Here is a 16338-nt window from a genome sequence, read left to right as displayed (position 1 = left end):
GTCCCGGAGCCGAATCGATTAGATTGTACAACACCTACAAGTCGACTTAGTCTTCCCTACTCAACAACATGGATGGTCTAATGAGACTCGAGTTGGGTTATGTCTTACAAGTCTCATTGAAAAGATAGGAGATGGTGGTAAATGCAAGGATTCATAGGCTTAGCATTTCATCAAACATAACATGTGCATGAGTTGAGATCAAAACAAGCAAGCAAATTAACCATGAAAGCATATTAATTTAAGCATGAATCATTCCCCATGTTGGTTTCCCCTAATCACCCATTAACCCTAGCTAAGAGACTACTCACTCATTATCATGTTGATCATGCTAGCAAGGTTGTCAATCATACCAACAAAAGGAAACATGATGAATAAATGAAAGTAATTAACAATAATTAAAGAGTGATTAAGAGAATTATACCTACTAATGATTCCAATAATAAAGCAAAGATAAAAGAAGTACTTGATGCTTGATTGAGAGGTTGTCAATCTCTCAATAATAACCCAAATAATCTTCAATTACCCAAAATAAAGGATGAACAAAAGAGAGATTAAGGAAATAAATTTGTATTAGAACTTGATTAATTGTTGATTACAATACTAAAGAGAGATTTGATTGATATTAACTACTCTAATTATTGATAAGAAGAACATGCTCTTCTAATTAGACTAATGGGGTATTTATAGTGGAAATTAGGGGGATGCATTAGGGTTAACTAAGGGCTAAACTAGTAATTACACTTTTTAGATTGAGCAGGTAGGAGCCGGTATTTTTCGAAGGAAGGGCTTCTTTCTTTGTAGCTTGGAGAAGACGAAATTGCGCTGTACAGGAATCCGTGCGTTTTGGAGTTGGGACGGGCAGCTTCAGGTGAATCCGGGCGGATTCTGGTGGCTGCAAACCCGAGCATCTTGGGATGAAACCGCACGGATTGTGCATGTGGAGGACGGCCGGATTGTAGACAATCCGCACGGATTGTGCCTCAGCAACATTTCTTCTTCTTTTCTTCCCTTTTCTTCATAAATTCCTTGGGGATTTCCTCGGGGACTCAAGGATCCTTTCTCAACATTGCTCATCTACTTATAATATGTATAAAGGCCTTCTAATCTTGTCTCTCTTTGATGCTTGGTCATTGAATTCGATCAATTTAGTCTCGTTTTGCCATGAAAATGCAAGATTTGCACTCCTTTCCTACCAAGGGATCAAAATCTCAAAGAATATGCAAAACAAAGAACTAAAGACAATAAATGACCCAAATATCCACTAAAAAGCATGGGAACAAGGCTAATTCGGGGGCTAAATATGCGATAATTATGGTCACATCAAATATCCCTAAACCGAACCTTTGCTCGTCCCGAGTAAAGAGGTGACAAAGACTAGGACCATTATTTAAACCAACCTAATAACATAGCCGATATGAGACAATTAGCGGGTCTCACTCCGCCCCTTCAACTCACAACAAGACAACCATGAGGTAGGATGCCTTCTTGCAAGGCAAAGTGGATCTTGCCAAAATGGCGACACATCCAAACATTAAGCACACAAAATCAAATAATGGATGCATCTACAAATGGAATAGTCACTTCCTCATCAAGTGGCGGAGGCAACTAAGAGAGAACAAATTTAAGAGCATGTAATCCTTCACAAATACTAGTTCAACAAATTACTAAGGCTAAGTGAATGGCACTAAATCACCTCCAAATGGTGTTAAACTAGACTACTGTTGTCCTCAATTTCCAAATGCTTTCGTCAAGAGCGATCGGATGGTGGTGGAATGATGATCCCTATGATGCTAGTAGCATATGACATGACAAGTCTCGAATTCTCTACAAAATTAAAGGTCATGGATCGTCCCAAGCTCGACAAAGTGGTTTGACAAAAGGCTTTTTGGGAATGAAATGCTCAAATCTTTATACACAACGGTGGATATGACTAGTATTCAAAATTGTCCTCATTTCACTTTCACATTTCAAAAATTTAAGATGAGGTTTGTCCCTTCCGGGCTAGTGTCCTTTGCTTTCGCCAATCGCTTATTAGGCAACCAGTTAACCTCTAGACAATAGCTTTTCGGGGTGATAGTCACTCTGTCTCTGGGTGGCCGAATTCACAACTGTGTGGGGGCCCAATTCAATGGATCCCGCTCTAAAGCACATCGAAGTCGTACGCCTCCATCAAAACAATTAAATTTCTCAATATTTCAACATTTCATAATATTTGAGATTTCTTTGGCATTAAATTACTTCCACATGACAAAATTCTTTGAAATGAGCACTTCAAGCTTATTGATAGAAAATATTTTTGGGTTGCCTTACCACAAGGTCAATCAAGGTCACCTAGACAAGTTAACCAAGTCCACATCGCATCACGGGGTTGGATAGGTGACTCACATGCAAACCCTTGACTAGGCTTTGGGTCATGGGTCAAAAGACACTAGTATGACACTATCTAGGGTGTTTTACAACCATTCTAGTAGGCAAAGTCTTAAGTTGAAAAAGTATTTGTAATGGCTTAGTTGCTCTTGTCAAAGTTCTCAATTAGGCACTTTTCAAAACTTTTTTTCTAAATGCAACTACATGCAATGATGCAACTAATATAAACATCCTAATGCAAGTGATTCTATCAACTAATATGACATATAAACTAAATGCAAGTCCTAAATTCACATTGTTATACCGCATCAATCAAAATAAAGCCACATAGTCATTAACATAAAGAGGAAAAAGGAGATTGGAAAGATCATACCATGCGGTCTTCATGATCCTCATGTCTCGGATGTGGCGTAGTCAATCAATGTGAACAAGGATAGAACAAACACAATATATACAATATATACAATATAACTATGCTACAAAAGGAAAAAACATGTTTTTGGGTTTTTCAATTTTTCAAATTTTTATGGTTTTTCGAAATTTTTCAATTTTTTTTGGATTTTTGAATAAGAGTTAAGTTAGAATTCCCCATCCCCACACTAATATGGGCATTGTCCTCAATGGCTAAAATGATGGGAAATTATGCAAACATGATGCATGATTTCTACACTAGATGCAATCTACACTAGTCTACACTACATGATGCATGGTTTTTGTTTATGACGGAGAGGATAATTTAGATTACCTCCCGTTGTGTATGCATTAACTTCCCCAAACCGAGTTAGACACTATTGCTAATGTCCAAGGATGGGTGTAGTTCATGCACACACTATGCAATGCATGAAACTAATTTGTCATTTTGGATTTTGAAAGTGGGAACAATAAAATGAGAACACCTCAAAAAGTACCGAGGTGTGAGTCCTTAATGGTGCTAGGACTACTCCAACAATGATCAAGAAAAATAAATAAATAGAACAAAGAGAGAAATAGACAAACCTTGAGAGGGTAGGAGCCTCCAAAGCTTGCTAATCTTCCATCATATCATCACTATCATCATTATCCTCATTAGAAGTGGTCTCATTGCCATTTCCCTCTTCACTTGCTTCTTCACCTTCTTCTTTATTTTGCTCATCATCCTCTTCTCCTTCTTCACTAGCTTCTTCATCAATGTTATCATCAACTTCTTCGTTACCAACAACCTCATTGTCACCCGGAACTACCCTAGATGCACTCGGAAATAGGACTTCCTTATCCGCCCAACTAGGCAAAGGACATGATGGGTCAAGTAGTCCTTGCCTAGCTAAGTGTAAGAGGGGTGGATATTGAGCTAAGTAAGCATTTTTCCGATCCTCAAAGGCTTGCTTGTGCATTGCTTGCATGAGAAGGGTCAAATAATCATTTCTTGCTTCAACTCCTTCCGGCTTGAACTCTTGATACTCAAAAGGGTAAGGTGGTGTGACAATGGAAGAGGAGGGTATTTCAAGTTTACCCTTTTGTTGTTGGATAATATACTCGGCCTCTTTTGAAAGGGGAAGTAGATAATTGGTTCGGTGGACACTCAATCGACAAATCTTTGAAGGCAAAGTGAAAGAACTAGCCTCACTAGTGAGCCATCCATACTTGGTGTCAAGAGGGTTATGGGCAACCCACTTGTACTTGTGTATCATAGTATGCAAATCAACGAGATGACCACCTTCTTTCGCCTCATACTTGTTATCTTTGTTGATGTTAGGATCAAAGTATTTAGCTAGGATAGTGACTAGGCGTCCATTTACAATAACGGTAGTGCCTTTCTTCCCACAATCAATGTTGAGCCATCTATCCACCAATAGCCTTAGAAAGCTTAAAGGCTTGGTGTGTACTTTTCCAATGTTCAAAGCCGACTCAAGGAGAACAAAATCGAGTTTGGTGAAATGATTGGTGTCTTTTCTTGCATTGATGGTGCTCCCTACGACCTTGTGCCATACTCTTATGCCCGGATGGTGGACTAAAAGAGCACGACTCGCATGAAAGCGTTCAAATTTCCTTCCGGAAATTGCCTCCCAAAGAGGGTCGGGGTCATATTTGCCAACATTCTTAAAATAACTCGGTTCATCACTAAGACCCAAAGCTTTACCTAATTCCCTAAAGGGGATGCGTCTACTAACATTAGCTAGACGAAACTCGAGGTTCTCCATAGTCTCAACCTTGTTAACTTTCAAAGAACTCAAAAATTCTAAGGTAAGGGAGGGGTATGTCAATTCTTTTGATTCAAACAATTTCTCCAACCCCATGGCTTTGAAAAAGGCTCTAGTTTGCTCAAGGACACCCAATTACAATGATTAGTGAAATGAATAATTACTAATGATTTTTACTGGTAACCTTGTAAAGCATTGTTCCATTCATAATTTGATTATTCACATGAATAAATGTTACCAATATTTCTTGGAAATATGCTGCCACGAGAATACGCCGGATAGGATTATCGTGGTATGTTACGTTAGTGATCTTGCTTAGTAACCTTGATGAAACGATGTTATTTGACATGAACCATATGTGAGCACCTAGGCATCTTGAGAGAGCTTGTATATTGATTGTCTTTAGTAGGGATTAGTAACTTGAGCGTGAGTTGTGAATCTTTTATCCTCTTTCAGTTGTTAGCAGTAGTTTGAGAACTTTTGTTATAATAATGAAGGTTACGGGGACGTAACCATGTTTAAGGAGGGTAGGATTGTAAAATCTTTATACTTTCATGTGTGATTTCTCAGTTTGGCTATATTGGTTATGCGTTGTGTGGGTTATGTTGGAGTGTTACATGATGTGTTTCTGTTATGGTTAAACTTCGGGGACGAAGTTTATTTTAAGGGGGGTGGAATGTAATACTGCGTTTAATATTCAATTTGGTGGGTGCCTTACATACTTTTGTATATGCGTTTCATAATTCGGTTGCGTTGGTTGGTAGAGAGGGTAAACTTCGGGACGAAGTTTCTTTTAAGGAGGGTAGACTGTAATACCCCGTATTTTATATAATCGATTAAACGGATATTATTATATATTAGTATTATACATTTTATATTGGTTGCATCGTAATATCGTGAATGTTATTAAGTCGGGTTTATATCGTATATGTTGAGTCGGGCTACATCACATTTTGTCTTTTGGGTCAAGAATTACCCATCTACTTTTACCCAACGACCATACCCGTTTAACCCATTTGCCCTACCCGGAACATGTAACCACCATTTACCCTAAACCTAATCTAAGAGCTGCTCTCCCTCTCCCCTCTTTTCTTTTTATCATTCATAAAACCATTTCTAAACCTAGAGAAAGGGAGAGGAAGAAGAATTGTCGAGCCTTTCATTTGATTGAAGATTTCTCATCGATTCCAACCTAATTCGATTTCCCTGTTTGTAAGTCGATTTCATTCCATTGTTTATACTGTTTTAAATTGTTCGTCTTCAGAAAGCTTGAAAAGAGAGTCCTGTTTATTTGATGTCTAGTTTATGCATATAAAATCTCGTAGTCAAATTCTTTATGGTTTGTCCTAGGTGATTTGTTTATGAACATGTCGCTGAAAAGTCCGCGAATCTGATTTGGTTGTGGAAAATGATTTGAAACCCTAAATTTTATGTCGATTCAGTTATTGGGCTTCTTCATACATCATCTTTGTATAGTCTAGATGATAATAGGATTTGGAATTACTGCAAAATAATGTTTTAAACTCGTTTTATGAATCAATACTTTTTTTGCGATGGTTTCTGTCAGTTTTTGGAAATCAGTCTGAAAACTCTTGATAAGTTTGGAATTTGAGAAAAACACGTTAGATATAATTTGTAGCTAAGACTCATGGGGTTGCAATCCAATTGGCCTTGTATCAATTTGATTTCTCTGGAATTAGTTATGTATTTTATTCGAGTGTCATGTCTTTGGAATATCGGGAAAAATCGTGTTTGTTCTTTAAGTTGATATTCCTATTAAGTTATGATGAGTCTAGGTTATGTGCATGATTATTTGATTGAGTAGGTGGTAATTATACATACTTATGTTATGTAGGTGATGGATATGTGAAGGATCATAATTAATTGCTTGTGTGCTTGGATTGCGAAAAGGTAGGGAAATACACTTGACTAATTATCGTTGTTGTTGAATTGTGTTGACTTGTTTGTGTTTCATATGACCAAACTGTGAACGTTGACGTGATTCGTGGTTGTTGATTCATGTTATGACTCATATCCTGGAATGTGCTTGACTGAATTGATCGTATTGAGTATATTATCACAACATTCGGTAACCGGCATGATTCTATGATTTACCAGTTCAATGATATACATATTGTGTGGCATTAATTTCTTGAGCATTCATATGCATTGGAGATGGAGGATGTTGTGGTGACGTGGTGTGGTGATGATGATGTTGTGATAAGGCCCAGGCGGGTTCTGCAGGACTTGCCCTGGTGTCCTCACAAGGAAAGTGGCAGATCGGCTACGGTCGATATATAGTCTACCGGGGATCGGTATGGCTGGGCGTTCCGGGTTATGAGATATGAGTTTAGATGGAGGTGGAGGTGACGGAGGAGCATGCATATCATATTTTGTTGTTTCATTGTATTCCCTACTCAACCTCGTGGTTGACCTTGTGTATTCGTGAACACCTGTGACGATCCAAATATTGGAGAGCAGACTTGACAGGTTTATGAGATAGGATGGGAGCTTGATGGGCGTGAGACACAGGATCAGAAGACTTAGTAGCTAGATCATCATTTAGAAGACTTTCACTTTTATTTATGTTAGTTCTTTGTAATTTGATGTAAATGAGGTTTTGTAAAAAGGTTAAGTTAAAGAAATTATGTAATTTGCCTTGGAGTTTAATTTGTTATTCACTACCTCGGGAAACCGAGATGGTAACAGTCCGGTTTATTAGGGAATGTCTTGCTAGAGGCTCCTTTATAAATCGGGGGTGTTACAGGTATCTTCACATATAAACTTGGTGGATTGAAATGATTTTCTAGCAAACTTAGCAAAAGTGTCCCTATGGGTTTTGGAAATGAAAGTTACCTCCGGATAGTTTGCAAGTTGATCAATTTCCGGAGTAGTGGATGTTGTTGCACCCATGGGAGGTTGTTGTTGTTGTTGCACTTCCAAGTTTGGGTTTGCTACCACCATAGCCAATGCTTTCTTCGCTTGAAGAGTCTTTTGCCTTTGTGAAAGTGTCTTTGCCTTTGGTGCCTTTGTTGCTCCCTTAGTCCTTGCCATTGATGAATTAACCAAGAAAGAGTGAAAAATCTTCAATTTCTAGTGCACCCAAATCGATTTAAAGATGAAAGGGTTTGCCTTTATGAATTCAAAAATTGACTCAAAGGTTGAAGATTTTGTGCTTGGTTTTGATTTTTATTGAAAAAGGAGTGATTGATTTGTTATTAAAAGGATGTTTTGATTTGATTTTGGTGAATGTAGTTGAGGAATTTTGTTTTTGTGATGGAGAGGATGAAGGTTTTGAGGGTTTTGAGTAGTGTTATGAATGAAGGAATGAAGAAATGAATGTGGGAGGGGTTTTATAAAGCACGAAAAATTCGAACTGCAGGGGCAATCCGTGCGGTTTCTACTCAAGACGGGAGGATTCTGCCTTTTCTGGGTTGAGAAAAACTCGCCTAAAGACGGGCGTCTTTTAGTAAAGACGGGCGTCTTTTAGTAAAGACGCTCGGATTCGCAGACACGGGACGGGCGGATTCTCCTGAAGACGGGCGGATTTCAGTCCAGGAATTTTTCTTGTTTTCCTCAGCTAAGAAGACGGGCGTCTTCTTTTCAAGACGGGCGGATTTTCAAAGACGGGCGGATTAGGATGTATGACGCTCGGATTTGCTGACAGTCAAAAATTTGAAAACTTCAGCTCAATTCAGGGCGTGCGTCTTCTACCCAACACGTTCGGATTTCTTGAAAACGGGCGGATTCTCCTGAATCCGCTCGGATTCGACCCCTTTGTACCCGGATTCAGTTCCATCCGTGTACAATGCATATCCCTTGCCATTCTTCCATTCTTCTTCATATCTTGTGTTCTTCATTGGGGGGGGGGGGCACTACTAAGGCATGGATAACCTAGGTAATTGTCATCCCCACACTAAGCTAAAGCACTACACATTAATTGAAATTATTAATCCCTCCCTCACTTCTCTCAAACGTGACAATTAACTTGATCAAAGTATAAAAATCCAAAAATAACAAAAATGCAATACAAGAATTGAAATGCAAGTTAGGAAGTTAGAAATATTTACAAATGGTGGTTTAGGGAGGACTCCACCAAACTCTCATTCTTGATGAGATGTCAAGGGGGCATGTCCAAGGTGTTGTTGATGTTGCTCAACACCTTGAAAAAGTAATCAAAAGCTTGTTCATTGTCATGGTAGAGGTCTTCAATAGACCTTGTCCCTTGTTGTCGGTCTTGATCGATGGCATTACCAATGTAGGGATTAAAAATCCCTTCAAATTCGTCGTCCCAAAGACCACAAACTTCATTAAGTTGATCATTGAAAATCTCTTGATTTGATGGTGCAAACTTTCCCATTTCCTTTTCTTAGCCAATGAGGCCATCTTCTTCTTCTTTGTTTGATTTTGGTGTGCTTTGCAAACTCTCCGTGTCACAATTCACTTGCTCTTTGAATGGAGTATCTTCAATTTTCTTCTTCCATTGGAGTTCCAACTTCTTCCTTTCATCCTTCCGACTATAATGATCGATCATAAAACACGGTTCATGTAAACGGGGAGCTCTCATAGTCTTGTCAAGATTAAAAGTTATACTCTCATCTCCCACTTCTAGAGTGAGCTCACCATGTTTTACATCAATCACCGCACCCGCGGTGTGTAAGAAGGGTCTTCCAAGAATGATTGGAATGTTGGAGTCTTCCTCCATATCAACAATGACAAAGTCCACCGGGATGAAAAACTTCCCAATTCGCACGGGGACATCTTCCCATATCCCTAATGGTGTCTTCGTCGATCTATCGGCCATTTGGAGTGTGATATTGGTGCATTTAAGCTCTCCCATTCCCAACCTTTTACTTACCGAGTACGGCATAACACTCACACTAGCCCCTAGATCACATAAGGCTTTGTTGATCGTGGTGTCGCCAATGGTACACGGTATTGAGAAGCTTCCCGGATCTTTTAGTTTTGGAGGTGAACTCCCTTGAAGTATTGCACTACTCACCTTAGTGAAGACGATAGTCTCAAGTTTCCGGATCGACTTCTTCTTTGTGAGGATGTCGTTCATGTATTTCGCATAGGCCGGCACGTGATTGATTAATTCCGTGAAGGAAATTGAGACTTCCAAATTCTTCACAATTTCCATAAACTTTCCAAGTTGGTCATCAAATTTGGGCTTCGCTTGACGACTTGGAAAAGGAAGTCTAATCACAATGGGCTCCTTCTCCTTGACCTTGTCTTCATTTCACTTTGAAATTTCTTCTTTTGATGATACTCCATCTTTGGAGTTTTGCACAATTTCTTCCTTATCACTAGCCTCCACAACTTCATCCTTAACTTGCTTCTTCGGTGCTTCATACCTTGTACCACTTCTTAAGTGAATGGCACTAACCGTTTCATGTCTTGGGGGATTACTTTGAGGTGGTAATTGACCCTTTTGTCTTTGTGAGCTTGAAGATGCTAGTTGAGTCAATTGTGTTTCCAACATCTTGGTGTGAGCTAGAATGTTGTTGATGGTGGTTTCCTTTTCTTGACTATCTTTTTGCATTTGAGTGAAAAACTCTTGTTGATTCTTTTGCATTTGGAGGACCGCTTTTTGAACATCAAAACCTTGGTCATTTTGGTGATTGTATGGATTTTGATTTTAGTAACCTTGGTTTTGGTTGTAAAAGGGTCTTTGATTTTGGTTTCTCATGGGAGGTGGAGTGTAAGTTGTTTGAGGATTTTGAACATTTTGGCTTTTTTTATGAGAGATTTGGGTGAAACTTGGTGTTTTCATTGTAATAATTGGAATAAGGGGTACCACTCTTGTATGCTTGGAAAGCATTCACTTGTTCATTTGTTCCCCTACATTCACTTTGGTCATGTCCCAAAGTTCCACAATTCTCACATATCCCACTTGGGATTGATGAGGATGCCGTCATGGCATTAACATGATGCTTTGGTGATTTTGAGGCTTCTTCAAGTTTAGCCATAGCTTGTTCAAACTTCAAATTGATTGTGTCAATGTGAGCATTAAGTTGAGCACCCAATTGAGTAACGGAGTCCACTTCATGCCTTCCTCCTCTAGTAGCCTTGCGAGGTCTACTATATTGTTAGTTATGGACCGCCATTTCCTCAATCTTGTTCCATTTTTTATTGTCATCAACTTCGGTGAACATTCCATTTGATCCCATGTTGAGAATGTTCCTTGAATCTTCATATAAACCGTTCCAAAATTGTTGTACCAAGAACCATTCGCTAAGTCCATGGTGAGGACATGAGTGACAAATTCCCTTAAACCGCTCCCAAGCTTCATACAAAGATTCTTCAACCCGTTGCTTAAAACCCGTAATTTGAGCTCTTAGCATGTTAGTCTTTTCCGGTGGGTAGAACTTTTTGTAGAAAGCTAGAGCCAACTTCTTCCAAGAATCTATTCCGAGAGTGGCCTTGTCAAGGCCCTTCAACCATTGTTTCGCGGTGCCGATTAGAGAAAAAGGAAATAAGACCCATCGAATTTGGTCTTGAGTCACACCGGTTTGAGAAATCGCATCACAATAGTCACAAAAGGTTTCCATATGAGAATGAGGGTCTTCACTAGGCATCCCCCCAAATTGGCTCCTTTCGACTAATTGGATAATGGCGGATTTGGCAATAAAATTTTCGGTTAGATGTTGTGGTGTGGGAGTACCATTGGGTAGGTTATCCTCGGTAGGTACGGAATGTGACGAAAATTTAGGCATTGTAGGTTGATTTTGTGGGGTATTTTGTAATGGGTTCTTCTCTCCTTCTCTTGCAAAAGGGTTGATGAACTCAATAGTTGGTTGAGCAACCTCACTAATACCTCTCAAATTCCTCCTATCAAATCTCCTATTGTTTGTCAAGATTCTTTCAATTTCACGGTCAAAAGGTAACAAATCACCTTGAGACCTTCTAGACATGCAAAATATTAAACAACTCGAAAACAATTAGAACAAACCTTGAGGAGTTTTACTTCCCCAAGGCGAAGAAAGACACAACTAATAACAATAAAAGAAAATCTAAATCAAGTAAACACTGTCCCCGGCAACGACGCCTTTTTTGATCGGTCCGTTTCGTGTTCACAATTAAATAGATGTGGTCGTTGGGTCACGTCCGAATCAAAACACAATTTATAGCTTCACAAACAACTCTACAATTAGTAAAGAGGCAAGTAAAGGTCGGATCCCAAGGGACGGGAATTGAAATGAGATTTCTATTGAAACTAGTGGTGTCTTAGGGTTGTCACAATTTGGGTTGATGTAGAAGGTCACTAAACTAAATAGCAATGGAAATAAACAAGCAAGATGAATTAAAATGGTTGTAAACAATTGATAAAAAGCACTAGGGTGTCATGGGGTCATAGGGGATTCATGGGAATTGATCATACAAACATGTTCTCAAATTATAAGCAAGCAATTATTGTTGTGATGGATTGAGTTGGGTTATATCTTACAATCCTAGGAAAGTTTGGGTCCCGGAGCCGAATCGATTAGATTGTACAACACCTACAAGTCGACTTAGTCTTCCCTACTCAACAACATGCATGGTCTAATGAGACTCGAGTTGGGTTATGTCTTACAAGTCTCATTGAAAAGATAGGAGATGGTGGTAAATGCAAGGATTCATAGGCTTAGCATTTCATCAAACATAACATGTGCATGAGTTGAGATCAAAACAAGCAAGCAAATAAACCATGAAAGCATATTAATTTAAGCATGAATCATTCCCCATGTTGGTTTCCCCTAATCACCCATTAACCCTAGCTAAGAGACTACTCACTCATTATCATGTTGATCATGCTAGCAAGGTTGTCAATCATACCAACAAAAGGAAACATGCTGAATAAATGAAAGTAATTAACAATAATTAAAGAGGGATTAAGAGAATTATACCTACTAATGATTCCAATAGTAAAGCAAAGATAAAAGAAGTACTTGATTCTTGATTGAGAGGTTGTCAATCTCCCAATAATAACCCAAATAATCTTCAATTACCCAAAATAAAGGATGAACAAAAGAGAGATTAAGGAAATAAAACTTGTATTAGAACTTGATTAATTGTTGATAACAATACTAAAGAGAGATTTGATTGATATTAACTACCCTAATTATTGATAATAAGAACATGCTCTTCTAATTAGACTAATGGGGTATTTATAGTGGAAATTAGGGGGATGCATTAGGGTTAACTAAGGGCTAAACTAGCAATTACACTTTTTAGATTGAGCAGGGAGGAGCCGGTATTTTTCGAAGGAAGGGCTTCTTTCTTTGTAGCTTGGAGAAGACGAAATTGCGCTGTACAGGAATCCGTGCGTTTTAATGTCGGGACGGGTGGATTCTGGCGTGAAACACGGGCGGCTTCAGGTGAATCCGGGCGGATTCTGGTGGCTGCAAACCCGAGCGTCTTGGGATGAAACCGCACGGATTGTGCATGTGGAGGACGACCGGATTGTAGACAATCCGCACGGATTGTGCCTCAGCAACATTTCTTCTTCTTTTCTTCCCTTTTCTTCATAAATTCCTTGGGGATTTCCTTGGGGACTCAAGGATCCTTTCTCAACATTGCTCATCTACTTATAATATGTACAAAGGCCTTCTAATCTTATCTCTCCTTCATGCTTGGTCATTGAATTCGATCAATTTAGTCTCGTTTTGCCATGAAAATGCAAGATTTGCACTCCTTTCCTGCCAAGGGATCAAAATCTCAAAGAATAAGCAAAACAAAGAACTAAAGACAATAAATGACCCAAATATACACTAAAAAGCATGGGAACAAGGCTAATTCGGGGGCTAAATATGAGCTAATTATGGTCACATCACTTCCAGAGATAGCACCAGGGGAAGTATTATGAGGCACTGAGTCATAGCATGGCAAGTAATAAACCAGCTGGGTCATGGCCTAATCAGGGTGGTTAAACCAACAGCAGCAACAGCTACTGTAATACTACGGTTTTCTGTACTGTTGGGTACTCTATCGAGTAACGCTTACTCTGTCGAGTAAGTGAGTTTTTGTTACAAAACAGTACGCTGTCTGATGGGTACTCAATCGAGTAGGTTTGGCACTAGATCGAGTAGGGGTCACTCGATCGAGTAAGTGACATACTCGATCGAGTAATTGACTTACTCGATCGAGTAAGTCGGTTCTACGGGTTATTTTTCCGGGTTTTGTTAGCAATGCGAGGAATTTATATAAACACTTCCGTCAATTTCTTTTTTACCTTTTACTTTTTTTAAACTCACAAAGCCTAAACAAAGTTACGTTGCTTCCTTCTTCGCATTGTTATCAAATCCTAAGGGCCGAAGTTGTCGTATCGTTGTTTTCTTTATGCCATTGAGTCCGTCGTATCATAGGTAAGATCCTTATACATTTTTTATCTCGTTTCAATGATTTTGGTTAAAACCCTAATTGGGTATTTTAGAGGATTTTGGGAGTTTGGTGATTGTTAGATAGTAATGATTTGATTATGTGATTATAGGAGGTGGTTTCGTTGAGGAGCAGTATTGAATAGCTGATTTGTGATGATCTTGGTGATTTGCTTATTCCAGGTAAGGTTTCCCAACCCGGTTATTGATTACATGGTTTTGATGGTGGATTGTTGTGGTTGGTTACTGTTGTTGATCTTTATCGTATTAGTACTTGTTGTTGTATAATTTGGTTTGTTGTGTTTGTCTGTGGTTCGCGAGGCGTATCCTCGGCTGAGCGGGGTCACTTGCGGGAGTGGCTTCACGCCCTCGATTCGCCCTATGTGGAACCCGCCACCGGAGGGGATATGCACATTGAGGAACATGAGTTTTCGCTTGGGAATAGATGAGCGGGGATTTGGTGGGTACAGCTGCGGTCCCCCACTGGCGGCGTGGAATATCTGTTGCTATGTGTATTCTGGCAGGGCTACACACTTTAGTGTGAAGTCAGGTGTGTGGAGATGTGACGGAGTTGGGTGATCTGTGTTTTGTTATCTTGTGTATCTTGTTTTTTGTAATCAGTAACTAACCCCATTTAAATGTTTTGAAAACTGTGGTGATCTATTCGGGGATGGTGAGCAATTATTGAGACGGTATGAGATGGCTTGCGTGAGGGATAGCTGGGATGGAGTCATCACGTGTCACTGGAGTCTTCCGCTGTGTCTTGAACTTAGTTTCCTTTTAGTTGGTTTGATGTTTTTCGAACAGTTGTATTTCACTTTACAGTTTTAGGTTTTGAATATGTAACTAGTTAAATTTATCTAATTAAGTATGTTTATTTATGGTCAATTTGATATAAATTGCCTCGGGTAACCGAGATGGTAGCACTTCCATGTATTAGGTGGTCTTGGTAAGGCACCTTGGTATTTGGGGGTGTTACAAAGTGGTATCAGAGCGACGATTTTGGAACCTGTAACTAATGAACCTAATGAATCTATGGAGTCTAAAATAAAATGAACCCGAGTAGGAGTTGTTAGGAGCTAATGCAAAGAATTGGGAGACGTTCTAAAGTCGCGATCTCGCCCTACAACTTTGAACCGGTCACCATGGGGTGTCATGGGATCGCTATGTGTTTACTAAAGTTCTATCGCATATAATGGATGATGTGTTGTATGAATTGTTGGATAAATGATTGTGGAGGAATGGAGGAATGGATGATGTGGTGGAAAAGGTAAGATAGTTCATGTGATAATATGTTGTTGTGAATAATGAAGTTGCATGATGATGATTTATAATCTGGCATAATAGAAACATGTGAATAAGATGTTGCGCTGACGGGCTAAAAGTCGTATGCCTATCAAATGTAAATTTATAATCACTTACTTACTAAACTACTAAAACAGTAATATAACGAAAGTAAGGGTCGAACCCACAAGGAAGGACTAAGTCAATTAAAGTGTACGATAATGTAGAGTAAAGTAACCAGTTTAGAGGGGAATTTGATTTGTTTGATTAACTAAAGAACTGAGATTAAGCAAATAATGAGATAGATGAACTCAAATAATTTAAAAAGATCTTGGGTCAAGCACAAATCCGCAACTTAATACCAATTGATCATTGTAAGATGGTTCTAATTAATTATCTTGACTACCTTATCGTGAATTATGAAATTCCAATTCTCCGTAAGATTAGCTAATTAAAACGCATCCCGTTCTTAACTAGCCCTAACTATTAAACAACCTCAACAATCCAAATCAAAGTTTAATCTAATAGCAGCAATAATGAATAGAGAAATCGACAAGGGATAAATAAGCACATACAATCCAGTTGTACTTTAGATATATGTTAATTGCTCCTAAATACTAATATCAACGAATACCGTTCAATATTAATACCTAGTTGTTACAAGTATGGAGTAATCAATAAATCATATTCAATTAACTCTAATAACAATAGAATGATGAATTAGATAATCTACTTGCGCATCTAGCAATCACAAAATAACATTCATAGATTAATAAAAAAATAATTAACAATAGCAAAGAATAAGGATTAGAACTTTTAAACTCACAACCGAATAATAAGTGCTTCAATGTCTTGAACCAAAAATAAAGATTAGTTACACATCGTCTGCCAATAACAATAATAGGGTTTTTGTCTCTCAAAGTTGTGTAACTATCTTCTAAAGCTCTAATAACAAGTTATATAGTAATAAGGTCTCCAACTAGATTAGGAAATAAAGTACAAAATAATAAAAGTAATAATCAGAACAAACCGAATGAAGTAAAGAAACAAAACAGTAAAGTGTAGGTCGCGCTTCAGTCGCGCCTCCATTGAATGCAGGTCGCGAAAACGCTGCTGCCACGTCTCAGTCTGTCCCATGCGCACACGATTAG

The 16338-nt window shown here is 38.7% G+C and overlaps 1 non-coding gene across 1 annotated transcript; it reads left to right on the top strand.

Moving 5' to 3' along the window:
* Window positions 1–10784: 10784 nt before the first annotated feature.
* Window positions 10785–10891, top strand: LOC141645468 (small nucleolar RNA R71). The gene has a single exon (XR_012544950.1). It is a non-coding gene; the product is annotated as a small nucleolar RNA R71 (small nucleolar RNA).
* The last annotated feature ends 5447 nt before the right edge of the window (window positions 10892–16338 follow it).

This window comes from Silene latifolia, chromosome 2 (assembly GCF_048544455.1).
Source record: "Silene latifolia isolate original U9 population chromosome 2, ASM4854445v1, whole genome shotgun sequence".
Taxonomy (NCBI): Eukaryota; Viridiplantae; Streptophyta; class Magnoliopsida; order Caryophyllales; family Caryophyllaceae; genus Silene; species Silene latifolia.
Note: the sequence above shows the minus strand (reverse complement) of the source record. Positions and strands in the feature narration are given on the sequence as shown.